Here is a 22,727-nt window from a genome sequence, read left to right on the forward strand (position 1 = left end):
GCATGCCCATTTACCTACTGAGTAAATAGCTCAGCACATTTGTAGAGGCTAATTTAGGTATTCTGTGTTTATCGACCATCTTTGGGATAGGTGAGGGCTTGTTGGGAATGACATCGGAACGTCATCTATCCACTTTAGGTCAACGACACAGATGTGCCCGGAAGACAGCTCCACCGCAAAAGCCTGAGAAAGATGATGTGACCCAATTAATCCAGTCGACACAGGGGCGTCTTTCTCCTGGTTCCTCCCAAACACACACAATTGCTTCCAGTAGTAATCACAAGATATTGCTCTGAGGGCATCGTCTGACTTGAAATGCCAAGATTATTCTTTTTTTCCTTTTGTCATGAACATGGGTCTGTCTCCTGATCTATTCTTTTCCATTGAAAGAGTGTCAATCCCTGTTTTAGTTGTTAAATCGATAGAATGGATGTTCATATATCGTAGGCAAAGACCGCTATCATGGTTATTCCCAAACGTGTTCTCTTCCGTGTACTGAATAATCTGCTCACTCATGGCAAACTTCTGTTGGCGTTCATGACTACGTTTGCACTGAATGCATAGACTTATTTGTTATTTCATACCTCATTCTTACAGGAGTATATAACGTCTTCTTTTGCGTTTTGAAGTTGTATCTATTCTTTTCGCAAATTATCTCATGACTGACTTGCTTCTTCTGAAGAGACGTGCACTTAAGGCAGCGGTCCGATTGCCACATGTAAGTAAGTTATATGGCATCAGAAATATGAAATGAAAATCGACAGGTTCACTCTCCAGGACACCAAGCCATTTGCTTCCATTAGTCCCTACCCATTCTGTAAAACTCCATGCCGTATCTCAAGGCAATACCAACAACTGTCACATTTGAATGATAACAATATCGTTGTTCTGTACCAGAGACTTTCAAGGTCATGTGGCTTGAGGATTGTTACTACCCACAGTCCTGTTTTCTACAAGCAAATAGCCCATATCAGGGAATTGGCCTGTTTCAGAAGTAGCAGTGTAAGTGCCATGGCCCAGGTTTTATCTAGAGATGGAGAAAGAGAAATAAAACCCCACCTGAGACCGATTTCCCTTGCGAATCTCTCTGAGTGATCAGATCTGAAAACCAGCATCGCTGACCACTGCCCAGTTAACCTGTTGAAACACAAGAACACCGTCAGGACATTTTGGTAACTGCTCTCACGGGAGAAGTTTTCAGTGCGGAGATTTTGCTAAAGCCTATGAAGAGTGCTGAGGCCAAGAGAGCTGAATGTCCAGGGAACAGAGAAGCAGACCAGCAGACGGTCCCCAGCCCTAGGTAATATCTACTTTCCCTCCAGCAGCATCTCCCTTACTATTCTCAGGCCTGATGACGAAGTAACCCAAGTGCTTGTTGCCAGGCCTTGGCTCATATCAACAGTTGTGATGACTCGGCTCTGAAGGTCATTGTGAGGCGTGATGACATGTCTAGCTGCCTAACCAATCAGGCCCTGGGACTCAGGCAAATAGTGGGAGGGGGAGGGAGGGAACTTCTCCTCTCTCTACTTGTGTTCCCTACTAGATCATTTGCCGCTCCTGCAGGAACCGAAGCTGCTCAGTGGTCTGGGATAGAAAACATGCACATACACCAAGACAATGTGGCATTCATTTTCTTCTGCCATCAACAAACCGATTGAGCAGAGCAACTCCAACCCTGATGTGTAATGTCAGGATTAAGACTGTCATTTGTCCAAATTAGTAAAAATACAACGCATACAGAAGGCATTAGGTTCAAGGGCACAAGGGACAGGTTATCCGATTTCCCGTCACATTCCTGTGGGATTTCGGGCAAATGCCATCAAATCTGATCCTCTTTACAAAGCAGGGAACACAACAGAATCTCCACTCTTAGGGGTTTCTGAAGATCAGATGAGACGAGACAGCTTTCCCCACTCATGTGCGATGAGGCTCACAGCGGTATGTTATATTTGGTGGACTGTGGTCTGAAACATGAAGAGTGGGATGACGTGCCGGGAGAGGATCCCGCTCTCCGGTAACAGTGTCATCCTTTGTACCTCGTTCCTAATCAACGATGATAAAATACACTTAGTGTCATGGTCTTCATAATCTAATATCATTTAGAAGGCATCCAAACTTGGGTGCTTTTTCTACTTACACAATAGCGATGTTTGTGAAAAGTTTATTCCAATTTTAATTTGTCATCCATTCCTTGATTATGAGATTGGAGTTAAAGATGAAAGAATCTCACGATTTCTCCATGGTGATCAACGGATGATATCCTCTGCATAATCACCAAGTAATCGGAGCGTGTGTCAATGTCATTGTTTTCTACGATCGTTTACCCAATGATTTTGCATCCAAAGAAACCTTTTTCCTCAATAAATTATTATCAAGCAGGCTAAAAATATGAATAATTTTAACGGGAATTTTCTTCTCCATCTGTTAGTTGGCATGATTTCCTCATAATGGTTTACAATTTCTGCACTTCCAGGAATCTTCAGCTTAGATATATTATATGTTGGGGGGTTGTTTGTGGGTTTGTTTAGATTTTAAGCCTTTTATGTGTTTATCGGCCCTCTTGGGGCTAGGTGAGGGCCTGTTGGGAATGACATCGGAACGTCCCCTATCCACGATTGATCGACGACACAGACGTGCCCCGAAGAGAGCTCAAGCGCAAAAGTCTGAGAAGGATGATGTGACCCACTTAATCCATTCGACACAGGGGCGTCTTTCTCCTGGCTCCTCCCCAACACACACAATTGCTTCCAGTAGTAATCACAAGAGATTGCTCTGAGGGCATCGTCTGACTTGAAATTCGAAGATTATTCTTTTTTTTCCTTTTGTCATGAACATGGGTCTGTTTCCTGATCTATACTTTTCCACTGATAGAGTGTCAATCCCTGTTTTCGTTGTTAAATCGATAGCCTAGATGTTCATATATCGTAGGAAAGACCGCTATCATGGTTATTCCCAAACGTGTTCTCTTCCGTGTCCTGAATAATCTGCTCACTCATGGCACAGTTCTGTTGGCGTTCATGACTATGTTTGCACTGAATGGATAGACTTATTTGTTATTTTATACCTCATTCTTACAGGAGTATATTATGTCTTCTTTTGCGTGTTGAAGTTGTATCTATTCTTTTCGCAAATTATCTCATGACTGACTTGCTTCTTCTATAGAGACGTGCACTTAAGGCAACGGTCCGATTGCCACATGTAAGTAAGATATATTGCATCAGAAATATGAAATGAAATTCGACAGGTTTACTCTACAGGACACCATCCATGTGCTTCCATTAGACCCTACCCATTCTGTAAAACTCCATGCCGTATGTCTGCGCAATACCAACAGGCGTCAAATTTGAATGATAACAATATCGTTGTTCTGTACCAGAGACTTTCAAGGTCCTGTGGCTTGAGGATTGTTACTACCCACAGTCCTGTTTCCTACAAGCAAATAGCCCATATCAGGGAATTGGCCTTTTCCAGAAGTAGCAGTTTAAGTGCCATGGCCCAGGTTTTATCTAGAGATGGAGAAAGAGAAATAAAACACCACCTGAGACCGAGTTCCCTTGTGAATCTCCCTGAGTGATCAGATCTGAAAGCCCAGTTAACCTGTTGAAACACAAGAACACCATTAGGATATTTTGGTAACTGCTCCAACGGGAGTTGTTTTCAGTGCGGAGATTTTGCTAAGGCCTATGAAGAGTGCTGAGGCCAAGAGAGCTGAATGTCCAGGGAACAGAGAAGCAGACCAGCAGACGGTCCCCAGACATAGGTAATATCTGCTTTCTCTCCAGCAGCATCTCCCTTACTATTCTCAGGCCTGATGACGAAGTAACCCAAGTGCTTGTTGCCAGGCCTTAGCTCATATCAACAGTTGTGATGACTCGGCTCTGAAGGTCATTGTGAGGCGTCATGACACGTCTAGCTGCCTAACCAATCAGGCCCTGGGATTCAGGCAAATAGTGGCATGGGGAGGGAGTGAACTGCTCCTCTCTCTACTTGCGTTCCCTTCTAGATCATTTGCCCCTCCTGCATGAACCGAAGCTGCTCAGTGGTCAGGGATAGAAAACATGCACATACAGCAAGACAATATGGCATTCATTTTCTTCTGCCATCAACAAACCTATTGAGCTGAGGAAGTCCAAGCCTGTTGTGTAATGTCAGGTTTAAGACTGTCATTTGTCCAAATTAGTAAAAATACAACGCATACAGAAGGCATTAGGGACAAGGGCACATGGGATAGGTGATCCGATTTCCCGTCACATTCCTGTGCGATCTCGGGCAAATGCCATCAACTCTGATCATCTTTACAAAGTAGGGAAAACAACAGCAACTCCACTCTTAGTGGTTTCTGAAGATCAGATGAGACGAGACAGTGGTCCCCACTCATGTGCGGTGTGGCTCACAGCGGTATGTTCCATTTGGTCAACTGTGGTCTGAAAATATTAAATGGAAATTTCTGTAAATAAGAAATTCACATATGTGATACCTGTCTCCTCTCTTCTGGCAACTCTTGCTTACTCACCGTATTCAGCCCCAAACCAGAATTAACCCAGGTGCTGGCGATCAGTGTTCAGATCTTTCCTTTGAGTATGTTCACAAAGTTCTGAGAGCCAATGTGAGTCGCCCCGCTTCCTCTTGGTGCTTCAGGTATCAGGCCATGGGACTTACAGGAAGGCAGTGTGATAAGCAGAAAGGGAACTATTTTGCTCATCTTTGCTCTCTAATCCAGACCAACTTTGATTCCTGTAGGAAATGCAGCAGCTCAGAATGTCTCCACGGTCTGAGTAACATTCAAATATACCTTGTCATGGTATTTACCAGATGAATTGACTAGATAAACCCCAACCTAGATGGGCAATAGCTATGAGGAGAACTAGCATTTGCCCACATTAGTAACATGCTTGTGTACACAGAAGTGGTAGGAGCAGAAGCTCGAGAGACAGGCTGCTTGTATTCCAATCCAGGTTCTGTGTGACCTCGGGCAAGTCTTTTGACCTATCGGATCCACATGTTCACCCTTTGTTAAGTGGGGATGACAGCTACACTTCCTCCCTTAGGTGTTTGTGAAGTTGTTGGATATGCAACTGCTTGTACTCAATCAAGTGTGTACATTCGCTGGTATCCCTGAAAGATTTGCCAACATCTGCTGTTGAGAACCTCAGCTGGAATGAATCAGCAGGCACCATGTTCTCAGAGAGCTGGGCCAACAATCCTTCCAGACATGCATTAGCTCAGTTCCAGTTCTCCCTGGAGCTGGATATGCTGAAATCTGCCTGGGCCACAGATTGCTGTAAGTCTGTGCCTCTAGGCTGGAAGCACTGCTGCTGGCGGTACTTATGGTTTTCATAAAGTCGTTACCCCAACTGAGGTACAAGGTGATAAGTTTCCATATCCTACGCATGTACCAAATTTCGGCCTCTGTCTACAGTGCCTTTGTGATGGCTGCTGCCTATGCATCTGTGGCAACAGAGTTCCTGATCCTAACGGCGATCAGGGAAAACACTCGTTGTACCCCGTGGCACAACAAAGCCATTCCAACATGACTTCAGCCCAGAATTCATAAACCTAGTGAAGCACTCATTGCCGTCGATGAGCCCCATGACTCTGATGATAATAATTTGCGATTCTCTGGAAGAAGAATTGTTTTAATATGATCACGGAAGTGGGGACCCCCGAAGTATGTCTACTATCTATCGAAAACAAACAGTAAACTGATCTGGATAATTAGGGAAGAAATAAAAAAAAAATACTGAAAGACAGGTTCAGAGTTTGATCCAGTGGGAAATCCTTTTCGTAGGAAAACAGATAGGATGTGGTAAGTTTTGTCCTGACAAACCAATCCTTAGTTGAAAATATAGCAAGTGAAAATGCATTTAATACACCTGAACTACTAAACATCATAGCTTAGCCTAGCCAACATGAAATAGGCCTGGAGCGCTTACATTTGGGCTGTATCGGCAGTGACTGCGAACCTCTTCTTCTCAATGGAAACAGCAGGCACAGCTGAGTGTTTTGTAGACATGACTGGACGCAGAAACCCGACACGCGATGTCCAAAAAGCCCTGCAATGCAAAGGATACTACGTATCGGCAGTTGACGGTCGTCTTCGTTGAGATGTTGGGGAGCCGAGGCTCTCTATCATGGCCCAGCACCACGAGAGAATACCATAACTCATATCGCTAGCCAGGAAAAGAGGAAAATTCAAAAATCGAGGTACAGTTTCCACAGAATGTGTATCATTTTCACAACATCGAGAGGTTAAAAGTCGTTAAGTTGAACCATCTTACATTGGGGAGCCTTCTGTACCATAAAACGAAAAAAAGATGTCGGTTGGCAATTTTGCCTCTGAGTTTGGGATCAATTTAGCATCCGCTAAAACCCACCACCTGGTAACCCCTCATTACCTATTCGGTACTGGGGCTCAAATTCCCGTTACGCCTGTACTTTGGGGATGCTGCTAACTATAAACAAACTACTCCTTATAATCTGGGTGCAGTTACCAAACATAAAATAGAGAGTACATTAGTATGATTAGCCACAAGTCCTGAAGTTGTTCATCCCTCTCCGGCGATTCTTGACTTAATGGGAAGAACTTTGTTATCAAGCGACTGAAAAGTAAAGGGAAATTTTACAGGTTATCGGCACCATCGTGCATGATGGAGCTTACACAAAACTTTCTAAACAGCATGAAACTCAAGGATCTGCACAACTGATTGAATTTCAGGCAGTTGTCTCAGCCCTGCATTACCTTGCCAACAAGTCTTCGAATCTCAAAATTGTGACAGATCCTTTGACTACGGCCAAAGAACTGGCCATCTGATACAACCAATGGCAGCTTCAAAAAGTCCACATCCAAGGTTGCTTTCAACAAGGTAACGTTCTCTGGAAATTTTTGGCCTCCTAGATGCCAAAAACATAAATCAGGTATGCAAGGCTGGTTCAACATTTGAAGATTGATTAATGCGATCAATCACATCAAGGATAAAAGGTGGAAATAGAAAACCTGATCCCAGACTGGAGAGGCCAAGGAAGAGCATTGGCTCGGTTAGTGGAGACACTTGGGATTTCATCGGATTTCTAGGAGAAATGACAGGAGAAAAAGGGGCCACCATTAAGCCCTGCAAGTTCTGCTCTTTCCTGCTGCAACAGGTGGGAGAGGCTCAGAGGGCATTGCCGGGGGACAATCGTCAGCTAAGCACACCCAAGCGCTGCGATGACATCAATGTTGATGCCGTCTGTGTCATTTGTTTCTTCCAGAAAACCGAATGCCTTGAGACAATGCTTGGGAACAGCATTTGGACTGTTGGTCCACAGAGCCAACGCTTTCATTGCCGCTGGAATCAGGGCTCTATTCCACACAACACGTGGACCTGACACCTACTCTGGAAACTGTGCCCGGATGCAAAGACACAATTTTGAAAGGGGAAGAGTCATCCTCCAGACATAACAGCCCACCATGCAGCCCCAAGGAGACCCAGATTAACAGAATGTGGTATGCCGAGTGTGCTCTCCTCTCAGTTACCTGCATGTATTTCCTGCACACCCTGATTTATTCTCCAGCATTTAGGTTTTACAACTTTGAAGCCTATGGAAGAGTTGAGGTAATACTACAAAGAACACCTATATACCCTTTGCCTACACTGAGCAATTGTTTCAACTTTCCTATTTTTGATCCCATCACACAAACTAATTCTCTTTCTCTTTCTCTCTCTCTCTCTCTCTCTCTCTCCCTCCCTCCCTCACTCACTCACTCACTCTCTCCGACTCTCTCTCTCTTTCGGGTGTACTTACACAGGCATACATTATTACAGTTACATTTCTGTCATTCGAAAAATCCCCCAATGGTCCTAATATTGATACGGGACATCACGTTTAAAATTCTGCAACTTACAGCGGGAAATGATACGGGACATCTCTTGCAGAGTTCCTAGTTTATGGTTTTCTTTTTTCTTTAGTAAACCTGATTAAGTTTTCTTCCCTCCTTTCTGTGGGACAAAGGCCCTATCCCCCAAATCCACATAATGACCCTGAAACTGTTCACTCATCTCCTCTGGCTTTAGATAAGGATCATCGGACCACCATGAGGGAATGGCCCTAGTCAAAGCAGGGTCCTTAGGGTCTGAGAACGGAGAGGAATTCAGGCCAAAGTTTTTATTCTTTCAGAAATATATCAACCCAGCCTATTCTCCTTTCCTCTTCTCTTTGGTAAAACAATAGTAGAAAGTCATTCCTAGCTGATTTAGATAACAACATTGTATCTTCTTCTCCTTCTCAAGTGACTGGGGCAGCACTTCAGCAGAAACCCAAGATACCCGGCATGAGTGAGGCAAAAAGGGGTACAGCTGCGTGAAACCTCAAAAGACAGGGACGATGACCATTCTCAGCAGGATGCAGATATAGAACAGACCTCCCATCCCTCGACGTCGCTAATAAGAAGAAGCGGGTTCATGGCTCTTAGAAAAGAGTTAAGCAGGAAAGATAGATCGGGGTTTTAGGGTCTGCCTGCAAAGACACCGAGGTCGTCCTGTTGGAAGAAGGGTCTGCCCATGCCCGCCCACAATTAAGCAAGTGAGAAGGCATTTTGGGGCTAAAGGTAACGCATAGCAGTAAACAAGAAGGCAGAAAATTGGGTAGGGCTTTTAGCCAGTCAATCACACCGTGCAATGAAGACCTCAGCGACCTTCAACTCACCTGAACCCCATTATACCATGATCATAAGGCGACACGTATGCCCAGAAGTTCATTAAGTCCACTATAACAGGCTGAATTCTGGGAAGGAACATGCGCAGAAAGCAAATGATGAATCATGGAGTCCTGCCAGTCTTAATTGTCAATCAAGAATGCTCAGTGCTCTCAAAAAGTGCCCACCTAGAGCAAATAGAGAACAAAACCCTGAAAGCTTGGTCACCAGGCCATTTGAGCCACGCCTCTCTTGCTCAGGTCCGCTTCCACGTCTGCAAGTGGACTTTCCCTTCTAACGAAACTTGTCTTCTCTACAGTATTTCGTTATCTCGCTCTATCCATTGTTCCAGACATCAAGAATGGGATGACATGCTGGGAGAGGATCCCGCTCTCCGGTAACAGTGTCATCCTTTGTATCTCGTTCCTAATCAACGATTATAAAATACACTTAGTGTCATGGTCTTCATAATCTAATATCATCTAGAAGGCATCCAAACTTGGGTGCTTTTTCTCCTTACACAATAGCGATGTCTGTGAAAAGTTTATTCCAATTTTAATTTGTCTTCCATTCCTTGATTATGACATTGGACTTAAAGATGAAAGACTCTCACGATTTCTCCATGGTAAGCAACGGATGCTATCCTATTTATAATCACCAAGTAATCGGAGCGTGTGTCAATGTCATTGTTTTCTACGATCGTTTACCCCATGATTTTGCATCCAAAGAAACCTTTTTCCTCAATGAATTACTATCAAGCAGGCTAAAAATATGGATAATTTTAACGGGAATTTTCTTGTCCATCTGTTAGTTGGCATGATTTCCTCATAATGGTTTACATTTTCCGCTCTTGCCATGAATCCTTCAGCTTAGATATGTTATAGGTTGGGGGGTTGTTTGTGGGTTTGTTTAGATTTTAAGCCTTTTATCGGCCCTCTTGGGGCTAGGTGAGGGCTTGTTGGGAATGACATCGGAACGTCCTCTATCCACGATTGTTCGACGACACAGACGTGCCCGGAAGAGAGCTCAAGCGCGAAACCCTGAGAAGGATGATGTGACCCACTTAATCCAGTCGACACAGGGGCGTCTTTCTCCTGGCTCCTCCCCAACACACACAATTGCTTCCAGTAGTAATCACAAGAGATTGCTCTGAGGGCATCGTCTGACTTGAAATGCCAAGATTATTCTTTTTTTCCTTTTGTCATCAACATGGGTCTGTTTCCTGATCTATTCTTCTCCATTGACAGAGTGTCAATCCCTGTTTTGGTTGTTAAATCGATAGCCTAGATGCTCATATACCGTAGGGAAAGACCGCTATCATGGTTACTCCCAAACGTGTTCTCTTCCGTGTACTGAATAATCTGCACACTCATGGCAAACTTCTGTTGCGTTCATGAATATGTTTGCACTGAATGCATAGACTTATTTGTTATTTCATACCTCATTCTTAGAGGAGTATATAACGTCTTCTTTTGCGTGTTTAAGTTGTATCTATTCTTTTCACAAATTATCTCATGACTGCCTTGCTTCTTCCATAGAGACGTGCACTTAAGTCAGCGGTCCCATTGCCACATGTTAGTAAGTTATAGTGCATCAGAATTATGAAATGAAATTCGACAGGTTCACTCTACAGGACACCATGCCATGTGCTTCCATTGGTCCCCACCCATTCTGTAAAACTCCATGCCGTATCTCTGGGCAATACCAACCGTCGTCACATTTGAATGATAACAATATCGTTGTTCTGTACCAGAGACTTTCAAGGTCATGTGGCTTGAGGATTGTTACTACCCACAGTCCTGTTTGCTACAAGCAAATAGCCCCTATCAGGGAATTGGCCTTTTCCAGAAGTAGCAGTTTAAGTGCCATGGCCCAGGTTTTTTCTAGAGATGGAGAAAGAGAAATAAGACCCCACCTGATACCGAGTTCCCCTGCGAATCTCTGAGTGACCACTGGCCAGTTAACCTGTTGAAACACAAGATCACCATTATGACATTTTGATAACTGCTCCCACGGGAGAAGTTTTCAGTGCAGAGATGTTGCTAAAGCCTATGAAGAGTACTGAAACCAAGATAGCTGTATGTCCAGGGAACAGAGAAGCACACCAGCAGACGATACCCAGACATAGGAAATATCTACTTTCTCTCCTGCAGCATCTCCCTTACTATTACCAGGCCTGAAGATGAAGTAAACCAAGTGCTTGTTGCCAGATCTTGGCTCATATCAACAGTTGTGATGACTCGGCTCTGAAGGTAATTGTGAGGCGTGATGACACATCTAGCTGCCTAACCAATCAGGCCCTGGGACTCAGGGAAATAGTGGGAGGGGGAGAGAGGGAACTGCGCCTCCCTCTTCTTGCGTTCCCTTCTAGATCACTGGCCGCTCCTGCAGGAACCGAAGCTGCTCAGTGGTCTGGGATAGAAAACATTCAGGTACGCCAAGACAATGTGGCATTTTCTTCTGCCATCAACAAACCGATTGAGCTGAGGAACTGCAACCCTGATGTGTAATGCCAGGTTTAAGACTGTCATTTGTCCAAATTAGTAAAAATACGACGCATACAGAAGGCTTTAGGGACAAGGGCACAAGGGACAGGTGATCCGATTTCCCGTAACATTTCTGTGCGATCTCGGGCAAATGCCATCAACTCTGATCCTCTTTACAAAGTAGGGGACACAACAGCAACTCCACTGTTAGGAGTTTCTGAAGATCAGATGAGAGAAGACAGTGGTCCCCACTCATGTGCGGTGTGGCTCACAGCGGTATGTTACATTTGGTCCACTGTGGTCTGAAAATATTAAATGGAAACTTTCGTAAATAAGCAATTCACATATGTGATACCTGTCTCCTCTCTTCTGGCAACTCTTGCTTACTCACCGTATTCAGCCCCAAACCAGATTTAACCCAAGTGCTGGCAATCAGTGTTCAGATCTTTCCTTTGAGTATGCTCCCAAAGTTCTGAGAGCCAATGTGAGTCACCCTGCTTCCTCTTGATGCTTCATCTATCAGGCCATGGGACTTAGAGAAAGGCAGTGTGATAAGCAGAAAGGGAACTATTTTGCTCCTTCTTTGCTCTCTAATCCAGACCAACTTTGATTCCTGTAGGAAATGCAGCAGCTGAGAATGTCTCCACGGTCTGAGTAACATTCAAATACACCTTGTCATGGTATTTACCAGATGAATTGCCTAGATAAACCCCAACCTAGATGGGAAATAGCTATGAGGAGAACTAGCATTTGCCCACATTAGCAACATGCTTCTGTACACAGAAGTGGAAGGAGCAGAAACTCGAGAGACAGGCTGCTTGTATTCCAGTCCAGGTTCTGTGTGACCTCGGGCAAGTCTTTTGACCTATCGGATCCACATGTTCACCCTTTGTTAAGTGGGGATGACAGCTACACTTCCTCCCATAGGTGTTTGTAAGGTTTTTGGCTATGCAACTGCTTGTACTCCAGCAAGTGGGTACATTTGATCGTATCCCTTAAATATTTGCCAACATCTGCTGTTGAGAACCTCAGCTGGAATGAATCAGCATGCACTATGTTCTCAGAGAGCTTGGCCAACTATCCTTGCAGACATGCAGTAGCTCAGTACCAGTTTTCCCTGGAGCCAGATATGCTGAAATCTGCCTGGGACACAAATTGCTGTAAGTCTGTGCCTCTAGGCTGGAAGCACGGCTGTTGGCAGTACTTATGGTTTTCAGGGAGTCGTTACCCCAACTGAGGTACAAGGTGATAAGTTTCCATATCCTACGCATATATCAAATTTCGGCCTCTGTCTACAGTGCCTTTGTGATGGCTGCTGCCTATGCATCTGTGGCAACAGAGTTCTTGATCCTAAGGGCGATCAGAGAAAACACTCGTTGTACCCCGTGGCACAACAAAGCCATTCCAACATGACTTCAGCCCAGAATCCATAAACCTAGTGAAGCACTCATTGCCGTCGATGAGCCCCTTGAGTCTGATGATAATAATTTGCGATTCTCTGGAAGAAGAATTTTATTAATATGATCAGGGGAGTGGGGATCCCCGAAGTATGTCTAGCATCTATCGAAAACAAACAGCAAACTGATCTAGACAAAGAGGGAAGGAATAAAATAAAAAAAAAAAAATATTCAAAGACAGGTTCAGAATTTCATCCAGTGGGAAATCCTTTTCGTAATAAAACAGATAGGATGTGGTAAGTTTTGTCCTGACAAACCAATCCTTAGTTGAAAATATAGCAAGTGAAAATGCATTTACTACACCTAAACTACTAAACATCATAGCTTAGCCTAGCCTACCTAAAATAGGCCCGGAGCGCTTACATTTGGGCTGTATCTGCAGTAACTGCGAACCTCTTCTTCTCAACGGAAACAGCAGACACAGCTGAGTGTTTTGTAGACATGACCGGACGGGGAAAGCCGACACGCGATGTCCAAAAAGCCGTGTAATAGAAAGATACTACGTATCGGCAGTTGACGGTCGTCTTCGTTGAGATGTTGGGGAGCCGAGGCTCTCTATCATGGCCCAGCACCACGAGAGAATACCAAAACTCATATCGCTAGCCAGGAAAAGAGGAAAATTCAAAATTCGAAGTACATTTTCCACAGAATGTGTATCATTTTCGCAACATCGAGAGGTTAAAAGTCGTTAAGTTGAACCATCTTACATTGGGGAGCCTTCTGTACCATAAAACGAAAAAAAGATGTCGGTTGGCAATTTTGCCTCTGAGTTTGGGATCAATTAGCATCCGCTAAAACCCACCACCTGGTAATCCCTCATTACCTATTCGGTACTTGGACTCAAAGTCCCGTTGCGCCTGTACATTGGGGATCCTGCTAACTATACACAAACTAATCCTTATAATCTGGGGGCAGTTACCAAACATAAAATAGAGAGTACATGAGTATAATTAGCCACAAGTCCTGAAGTTGTTCATCCCTCTCCGGTGATTCTTGACTTAATGGGAAGAAATTTGTTATCAAGCGACTGAAAAATAAAGGGAAATTTTACAGGTTATCGGCACCATCGTGCTTGATGGAGCTGGCACAAAACTTTCTAAACAGCATGAAACTCAAGGATCTGCACAACTGATTGAATTTCAGGCAGTTGTCTCACCCCTGCATTACCTTGCCAACAAGTCCTCGAATCTGAAAATTGTGACAGATCCTTTGACCATAGCCAAAGACCTGGCCATCTGATACAACCAATGGCAGCTTTAAAAAGTCCACATCCAAGGTTGCTTTCAACATGGTAACATTCTCTGGAAATTTGTGGCCTCCTAGTCGCCAAAATCATAAATCAGGTATGCAAGGCTGGTTCAACATTTGAAGATTGATTAATGCGATCAGTCACATCAAGGATAACGGGTGGAAATACAAAACCCGATCCCAGATTGTAGAGGCCCAGGAAGAGCATTGGCTCGGTTAGTGGAGACACTTGGGATTTCATCGGATTTCTAGGAGAAATGACAGGAGAAAAAGGGGCCACCACTAAGCCCTGCAAGTTCTGCTCTTTCCTGCTGCAACAGGTGGGAGAGGCTCAGAGGGCATTGCCGGGGGACAATCGTCAGCTAAGCACCCCCAAGCGCTGCGATGACATCTATGTTGATGCCGTCTGTGTCATTTGTTTCTTCCAGAAAACCGAATGCCTTGAGACAATGCTTGGGAACACCATTTGGACTGTTGGTCCACAGAGCCAACGCTTTCATTGCCACTGGAAACAGGGCTCTGTTCCACACAGCACGTGGACCTGAAACATACTCTGGAAACTGTGCCAGGATGCAAAGACACAATTTTGAAAGGGGAAGAGTCATGCTCCAGACATAACATCCCACCATGCAGCCCCAAGGAGACCCAGATTAACAGAATGTGGTATACAGAGTGTGCTCTCCTCTCAGTAACCTGCATGTGTTTCCTGCACACCCTGATTTATTCCCAAGCATTTAGGTTTTACAACTTTGAAGCCATGGAAGAGTTGAGGTAATACTACAAAGAACACCTATATACCCTTTGCCTACACTGAGCAATTGTTTCAACTTTCCTATTTTTGATCCCATCACACAAACTAATTCTCTCTCTCTCTCTCTCTCTCTCTGTCTCTCTTTCTCTCTTCCATTTTAACTGACACAGTCATACTCTTTTAAAATTACACTGCTGTCAGTCCAAAATATCTCCCAATTGTACTAATATTGATACGGGACATCACCGGTAAAATTCTGCATCTTTTAGCGGGAAATCATACTGGATAAATCTTGCCGAGTTCCTCGTTTTTTGCTTTCATTTTTTTGCAGTAAACCTAATTAAGTTCTCTTCTCTCTATTCTGTGGGACAAAGGCCTTCTCTCCCAAATCTAGATAATGACCCTGAAACTGGTAACTCACCTCCTCTGGCTTTTGATAAGGATCATCGGACCACATAGAATTAATGGCCCTACTCAAATCAGGGTCCTTAAGGAGGGGATTTTAGGCCAAAGGTTTTTTTATTCTTTCAAAAATATATTAAACCAACCTGTTCTCCTTTACTCACTTCTTTGGTAAAACAATAGTAGAAAGTAATACATATATGATTTAGATAACAACTTTGTATCTACTTTTCCTTGTCAACCGACTGGGGCAGCACTTCATCAGAAACCCAAGATCCCGGCCTGACTGAGGCAGAAAGGGATAGAGCTCCGTGAAACCGCAATAGACAGAAATGATGACCCTTCTCAGCAGGAAGCAGATACAGAAGAACAGACCTCCCATCCCTCAACATCGCTACTAAGAAGAAGCGGGTTCATGGCTTTAGAAAAGAGTAGGCAGGAGAGTTAGATCGGGGCTTTAGGGACTGCCTGTAAAGACACCGAGGTCGTCCTATTGTAAGAAGGGTCTGCCCCTTCCCGCCCACAATTAAGCAAGCCAGAAGGCATTTAGGGACTAAAGGTAACTCATAGCTGTAAACAAGAGGGCAGAAATTTGGGTACCGCTCTTAGCCAGTAAATCGCACCGTGCAATGAAGACCTCAACGACCTTCAATTTAGCTGAACTCCATTATAACATGATCATAAGGCGAAACGTGTATGTCCAGAAGTTCATTAAGTCCATTATAACAGGCTGAATTCTGGGAAGGAACATGCGCAGAAAGCAAATGATGAATCTCGGAGTCCTGCCAGTCTTAATTGTCAATCAAGAATGCTCAGTACTCTCAAAAAGTGCCCACCTAGAGCAAATAGCGAACAAAACCCCGAAGGCTTGGACACCAGGCCTTTTGAGCCACGCCTCTCTTGCTAAGGCCCGCTTGCACGTCTGCAAGTGTACTTACCCTTCTAACGAAAATTGTCTTCTCTACAGTATTTCCTTATCTCGCTCTATCCATTGTTCCAGACCTCAAAAATGGGATGACGTGCCAGGAGAGTATCCCGCTCTCTGGTAACAGTGTAATCCTTTGTACCTTGTTCCTAATCAACGATTATAAAATACACTTAGTGTCATGGTCTTCATAATCTAATATCATCTAGAATGCATCCAAAATTGGGAGCTTTTTCTCCTCACACAATAGTGATGTTTTTGAAAAGTTTATTCCAATTTTAATTTGCATTCCATACCTTGATTATGACATTGGAGTTAAAGATGAAATAGTCCCACGATATCTCCATGGTAATCAACGGATGCTATCCTCTTTATAATCACCAAGTAATCGGAGCGTGTGTCAATGTCATTGTTTTCTACGATCGTTTACCCAATGATTTTGCATCCAAAGAAACCTTTTTCCTCAATAAATTACTATCAAGCAGGCTAAAAATATGGATAATTTTAACGGGAATTTTCTTGTCCCTCTGGTAGTTGGCATGATTTCCTCATAATGGTTAAAATTTTCCGCACTTGCCATGAATCCTTCAGCTTAGATATATTATAGGTTGGGGGGTTGTTTGTGGGTTTGTTTAGATTTTAAGCCTTTTATGTGTTTATCGGCCATCTTGGGGCTAGGTGAGGGCTTGTTGGGAATGACATCGGAACGTCCTCTCTCCACGATTGTTCGACGACACAGACGTGCCCGGAAGAGAGCTCAAGCGCGAAACCCTGAGAAGGATGATGTGACCCACTTAATCCAGTCGAAACAGGGGCGTCTTTCTCCTGGCTCCTCCCCAACACACACAATTGCTTCCAGTAGTAATCACAAGAGATTGCTCTGAGGGCATTGTCTGACTTGAAATGCCAAGATTATTCTTTTTTTCCTTTTGTCATCAACATGGGTCTGTTTCCTGATCTATTCTTCTCCATTGACAGAGTGTCAATCCCTGTTTTAGTTGTTAAATCGATAGCCTAGATGCTCATATACCGTAGGGAAAGACCGCTATCATGGTTATTCCCAAACGTGTTCTCTTCCGTGTACTGAATAATCTGCACACTCATGGCAAACTTCTGTTGCGTTCATGAATATGTTTGCACTGAATGCATAGACTTATTTGTTATTTCATACCTCATTCTTAGAGGAGTATATAACGTCTTCTTTTGCGTGTTTAAGTTGTATCTATTCTTTTCACAAATTATCTCATGACTGCCTTGCTTCTTCCATAGAGACGTGCACTTAAGTCAGCGGTCCCATTGCCACATGTTAGTAAGTTATAGTGCATCAGAATTATGAAATGAAATTCGACAGGTTCACTCTACTGGACACCATGCCATGTGCTTCCATTGGTCCCCACCCATTCTGTAAAACTCCATGCCGTATCTCTGGGCAATACCAACAGGTGTCACATTTGAATGATAACAATATCGTTGTTCTGTACCAGAGACTTTCAAGGTCATGTGGCTTGAGGATTGTTACTACCCACAGTCCTGTTTGCTACAAGCAAATAGCCCCTATCAGAGAATTGGCCATTTCCAGAAGTAGCAGTTTAAGTGCCATGGCCCAGGTTTTATCTAGAGATGGAGAAAGAGAAATAAAACCCCACCTGAGACCGAGTTCCCCTGCGAATTTCTCTGAGTGACCACTGGCCAGTTAACCTGTTGAAACACAAGAACACCATTATGACATTTTGATAACTGCTCCCACGGGAGAAGTTTTCAGTGCAGAGATGTTGCTAAAGCCTATGAAGAGTACTGAGGCCAAGATAGCTGAATGTCCAGAAAACAGAGAAGCACACCAGCAGACGATACCCAGACATAGGTAATATCTACTTTCTCTCCTGCAGCATCTCCCTTACTATTCCCAGCCCTGAAGATGAAGTAAACCAAGTGCTTGTTGCCAGATATTGGCTCATAACAACAGCTGTGATGACTCGGCTCTGAAGGTAATTGTGAGGAGTGATGACACATCTAGCTGCCTAACCAGTCAGGCCCTGGGACTCAGGGAAATAGTGGGAGGGGGAGAGAGGGAACTGCGCCTCTCTCTACTTGCGTTCCCTTCTAGATCACTTGCCGCTCCTGCAGGAATCGAAGCTGCTCAGTGGTCTGGGATAGAAAACATGCAGGTACGCCAAGACAATGTGGCATTTTCTTCTGCCATCAACAAACCGATTGAGCTGAGGAACTGCAAACCTGATGTGTAATGTCAGGTTTAAGACTGTCATTTGTCCAAATTAGTAAAAATACAACGCATACAGAAGGCTTTAGGGACAAGGGCACAAGGGACAGGTGATCCGATTTCCCGTAACATTCCTGTGCGATCTCGGGCAAATGCCATCAACTCTGATCCTCTTTACAAAGTAGGGGACACAACAGCAACTCCACTGTTAGGAGTTTCTGAAGATCAGATGAGAGAAGACAGTGGTCCCCACTCATGTGCGGTGTGGCTCACAGCGGTATGTTACATTTGGTCCACTGTGGTCTGAAAATATTAAATGGAAACTTTCGTAAATAAGCAATTCACATATGTGATACCTGTCTCCTCTCTTCTGGCAACTCTTGCTTACTCACCGTATTCAGCCCCAAACCAGATTTAACCCAAGTGCTGGCAATCAGTGTTCAGATCTTTCCTTTGAGTATGCTCCCAAAGTTCTGAGAGCCAATGTGAGTCACCCTGCTTCCTCTTGATGCTTCATCTATCAGGCCATGGGACTTAGAGAAAGGCAGTGTGATAAGCAGAAAGGGAACTATTTTGCTCCTTCTTTGCTCTCTAATCCAGACCAACTTTGATTCCTGTAGGAAATGCAGCAGCTGAGAATGTCTCCACGGTCTGAGTAACATTCAAATACACCTTGTCATGGTATTTACCAGATGAATTGCCTAGATAAACCCCAACCTAGATGGGAAATAGCTATGAGGAGAACTAGCATTTGCCCACATTAGCAACATGCTTCTGTACACAGAAGTGGAAGGAGCAGAAACTCGAGAGACAGGCTGCTTGTATTCCAGTCCAGGTTCTGTGTGACCTCGGGCAAGTCTTTTGACCTATCGGATCCACATGTTCACCCTTTGTTAAGTGGGGATGACAGCTACACTTCCTCCCATAGGTGTTTGTAAGGTTTTCGGCTATGCAACTGCTCGTACTCCAGCAAGTGAGTACATTTGATCGTATCCCTTAAATATTTGCCAACATCTGCTGTTGAGAACCTCAGCTGGAATGAATCAGCATGCATTATGTTCTCAGAGAGCTGGGCCAACTATCCTTGCAGACATGCAGTAGCTCAGTACCAGTTTTCCCTGGAGCCAGATATGCTGAAATCTGCCTGGGAAACAAATTGCTGTAAGTCTGTGCCTCTAGGCTGGAAGCACGGCTGTTGGCAGTACTTATGGTTTTAAGGGAGTCGTTACCCCAACTGAGGTACAAGATGATAAGTTTCCATATCCTACGCATATATCAAATTTCGGCCTCTGTCTACAGTGCCTTTGTGATGGCTGCTGCCTATGCATCTGTGGCAACAGAGTTCCTGATCCTCAGGGCGATTAGGGAAAACACTCGTTGTACCCCGTGGCACAACAAAGCCATTCCAACATGACTTCAGCCCAGAATCCATAAACCTAGTGAAGCACTCATTGCCGTCGATGAGCCCCTTGAGTCTGATGATAATAATTTGTGATTCTCTGGAAGAAGAATTTTATTAATATGATCAGGGGAGTGGGGACCCCCGAAGTATGTCTAGCATCTATCGAAAACAAACAGCAAACTGATCTAGACAAAGAGGGAAGGAATAAAATATAAAAAAAAAATATTCAAAGACAGGTTCAGAATTTGATCCAGTGGGAAATCCTTTTCGTAATAAAACAGATAGGATGTGGAAAGTTTTGTCCTGAGAAACCAATCCTTAGTTGAAAATATAGCAAGTGAAAATGCATTTACTACACCTAAACTACTAAACATCATAGCTTAGCCTAGCCTGCCTAAAATAGGCCCGGAGCGCTTACATTTGGGCTGTATCTGCAGTAACTGCGAACCTCTTCTTCTCAACGGAAACAGCAGACACAGCTGAGTGTTTTGTAGACATGACCGGACGCAGAAAGCCGACCCGCGATGTCCAAAAAGCCGTGTAATGCAAAGAATACTACGTATCGGCAGTTGACGGTCATCTTCGTTGAGATGTTGGGGAGCCGAGGCTCTCTATCATGGCCCAGCACCACCAGAGAATACCATACCTCATATCGCTAGGCAGGAAAAGAGGAAAATTCAAAATTCGAAGTACAGTTTCCACAGAATGTGTATCATTTTCGCAACATCGAGAAGTTAAAAGTCGTTAAGTTGAACCATCTTACATTGGGGAGCCTTCTGTACCATAAAACGAAAAAAAGATGTCGGTTGGCAATTTTGCCTCTGAGTTTGGGATCAATTAGCATCCGCTAAAACCCACCACCTGGTAATCCCTCATTACCTATTCGGTACTGGGACTCAAAGTCCCGTTGCGCCTGTACTTTGGGGATCCTGCTAAGTATAAACAAACTACTCCTTATAATCTGGGGGCAGTTATCAAACATAAAATAGAGAGTACATTAGTATGATTAGCCACAAGTCCTGAAGTTGTTCATCCTTCTCCGGCGATTCTACACTTAATGGGAAGAACTTTGTTATCAAGCGACTGAAATGTAAAGGGAAATTTTACAGTTTATCGGCACCATCATGCATGATGGAGCTTACACAAAACTTTCTAAACAACATGAAACTCAAGGATCTGCACAACTGATTGAATTTCAGGCAGTTGTCTCAGCCCTGCATTACCTTGCCAAGAAGTCCTCGAATCTGAAAATTGTGAGAGATCCTTTGACCATTGCCAAAGAACTGGCCATCTGATACAACCAATGGCAGCTTCAAAAAGTCCACATCCAAGGTTGCTTTCAACAAGGTAACGTTCTCTGGAAATTTTTGGCCCCCTAGACGCCAAAAACATAAATCAGGTATGCAAGGCTGGTGCAACATTTGAAGATTGATTAATGCGATCAATCACATCAAGGATATTGGGTGGAAATAGAAAACTCGATCCCAGACTGGAGAGGCCCAGGAAGAGCATTGGCTCGGTTAGTGGAGACACTTGGGATTTCATCGGAGTTCTAGGAGAAATGACAGGAGAAAAAGGGGTCACCACTAAGCCCTGCAAGTTCTGCTCTTTCCTGCTGCAACAGGTGGGAGAGGCTCAGAGGGCATTGCCGGGGGACAATCGTCAGCTAAGCACACCCAAGTGCTGCGATGACATCTATGTTGATGCCGTCTGTGTCATTTGTTTCTTCCAGAAAACCGAATGCCTTGAGACAATGCTTGGGAACACCATTTGGACTGTTGGTCCACAGAGCCAACGCTTTCATTGCCGCTGGAAACAGGGCTCTGATCCACACAACACGTGGACCTGACACATACTCTAAAAACTGGGCCAGGATGCAAAGACAATTTTGAGAGGGGAAGACTCATCCTCCAGACATAACAGCCCACCATGCAGCCCCAAGGAGACCCAGATTAACAGAATGTGGTATGCAGAGTGTGCTCTCCTCTCAGTTACCTGCATGTGTTTCCTGCACACCCTGATTTTTTCTCCAGCATTTAGGTTTTACAACTTTCAAGCCTATGGAAGAGTTGAGGTAATACTACAAAGAACACCTATATACCCTTTGCCTACACTGAGCAATTGTTTCAACTTTCCTATTTTTGATCCCATCACACAAACTAATTCTCTTTCTCTTTCTCTCTCTCGCTCTCTCTCTATTTCTGTCTCTCTCCCTTCCTCGCCCCTCCCCCCTCCCTCCCTCCCTCACTCTCTCGGACTCTCTCTCTCTTTCGGGTGTACTTACACAGGCATACATTATTACAGTTACATTTCTGTCATTCGAAAAATCCCCCAATGGTCCTAATATTGATACGGGACATCACGTTTAAAATTCTGCAACTTACAGCGGGAAATGATACGGGACATCTCTTGCAGCGTTCCTAGTTTATGGTTTTCTTTTTTCTTTAGTAAACCTGATTAAGTTTTCTTCCCTCCTTTCTGTTGGACAAAGGCCCTATTCCCCAAATCCACATAATGACCCTGAAACTGTTCACTCATCCCCTCTGGCTTTAGATAAGGATCATCAGACCACCATGAGGGAATGGCCCTAGTCAAAGCAGGGTCCTTAGGGTCTGAGAACGGAGAGGAATTCAGGCCAAAGTTTTTTTATTCTTTCAGAAATATATCAACCCAGCCTATTCTCCTTTCCTCATTTCTTTGGTAAAACAATAGTCGAAAGTCATTCCTAGATGATTTAGATAACAACATTGTATCATCTTTTCCTTCTGAAGTGACTGGGGCAGCACTTCAGCAGAAAACCAAGATACCCGACATGAGTGAGGCAAAAAGGGATACAGCTGTGTGAAACCTCAATAGACAGGGACGATGACACTTCTCAGCAGGAAGCAGATACAGAAGAACAGACCTCCCATCCCTCAACATCGCTACAAAGAAGAAGCGAGTTCATGGCTCTTAGAAAAGAGTTAAGCAGGAAAGATAGATCGGGGCTCTAGGGCCTGCCTGCAAAGACACCAAGGTCGTCCTGTTGGAAGAAGGGTCTGTCCATGCCCGCCCAGTATTAAGCAAGCGAGAAGGCATTTTGGGGCTAAAGGTAACGCATAGCAGTTAACAAGAAGGCAGAAAATAGGGTAGGGCTTTTAGCCAGTCAATCGCACCGTGCAGTGAAG

At 44.2% G+C, this 22,727-nt stretch overlaps 1 long non-coding RNA gene across 1 annotated transcript; it reads left to right on the top strand.

The window, feature by feature from the left end:
• The first annotated feature begins 476 nt into the window (after nucleotides 1–476).
• Nucleotides 477–10,456, top strand: LOC120584397 (uncharacterized). The gene is made up of 3 exons (XR_005648018.1): nucleotides 477–490; nucleotides 5,801–5,806; nucleotides 10,251–10,456. It is a non-coding gene; the product is annotated as an uncharacterized LOC120584397 (long non-coding RNA).
• Nucleotides 10,457–22,727: the final 12,271 nt, after the last annotated feature.

Source organism: Pteropus medius, unplaced genomic scaffold (genome assembly GCF_902729225.1).
Source record: "Pteropus medius unplaced genomic scaffold, Ma_sr-lr_union100, whole genome shotgun sequence".
In the NCBI taxonomy this organism is placed as follows: Eukaryota; Metazoa; Chordata; class Mammalia; order Chiroptera; family Pteropodidae; genus Pteropus; species Pteropus medius.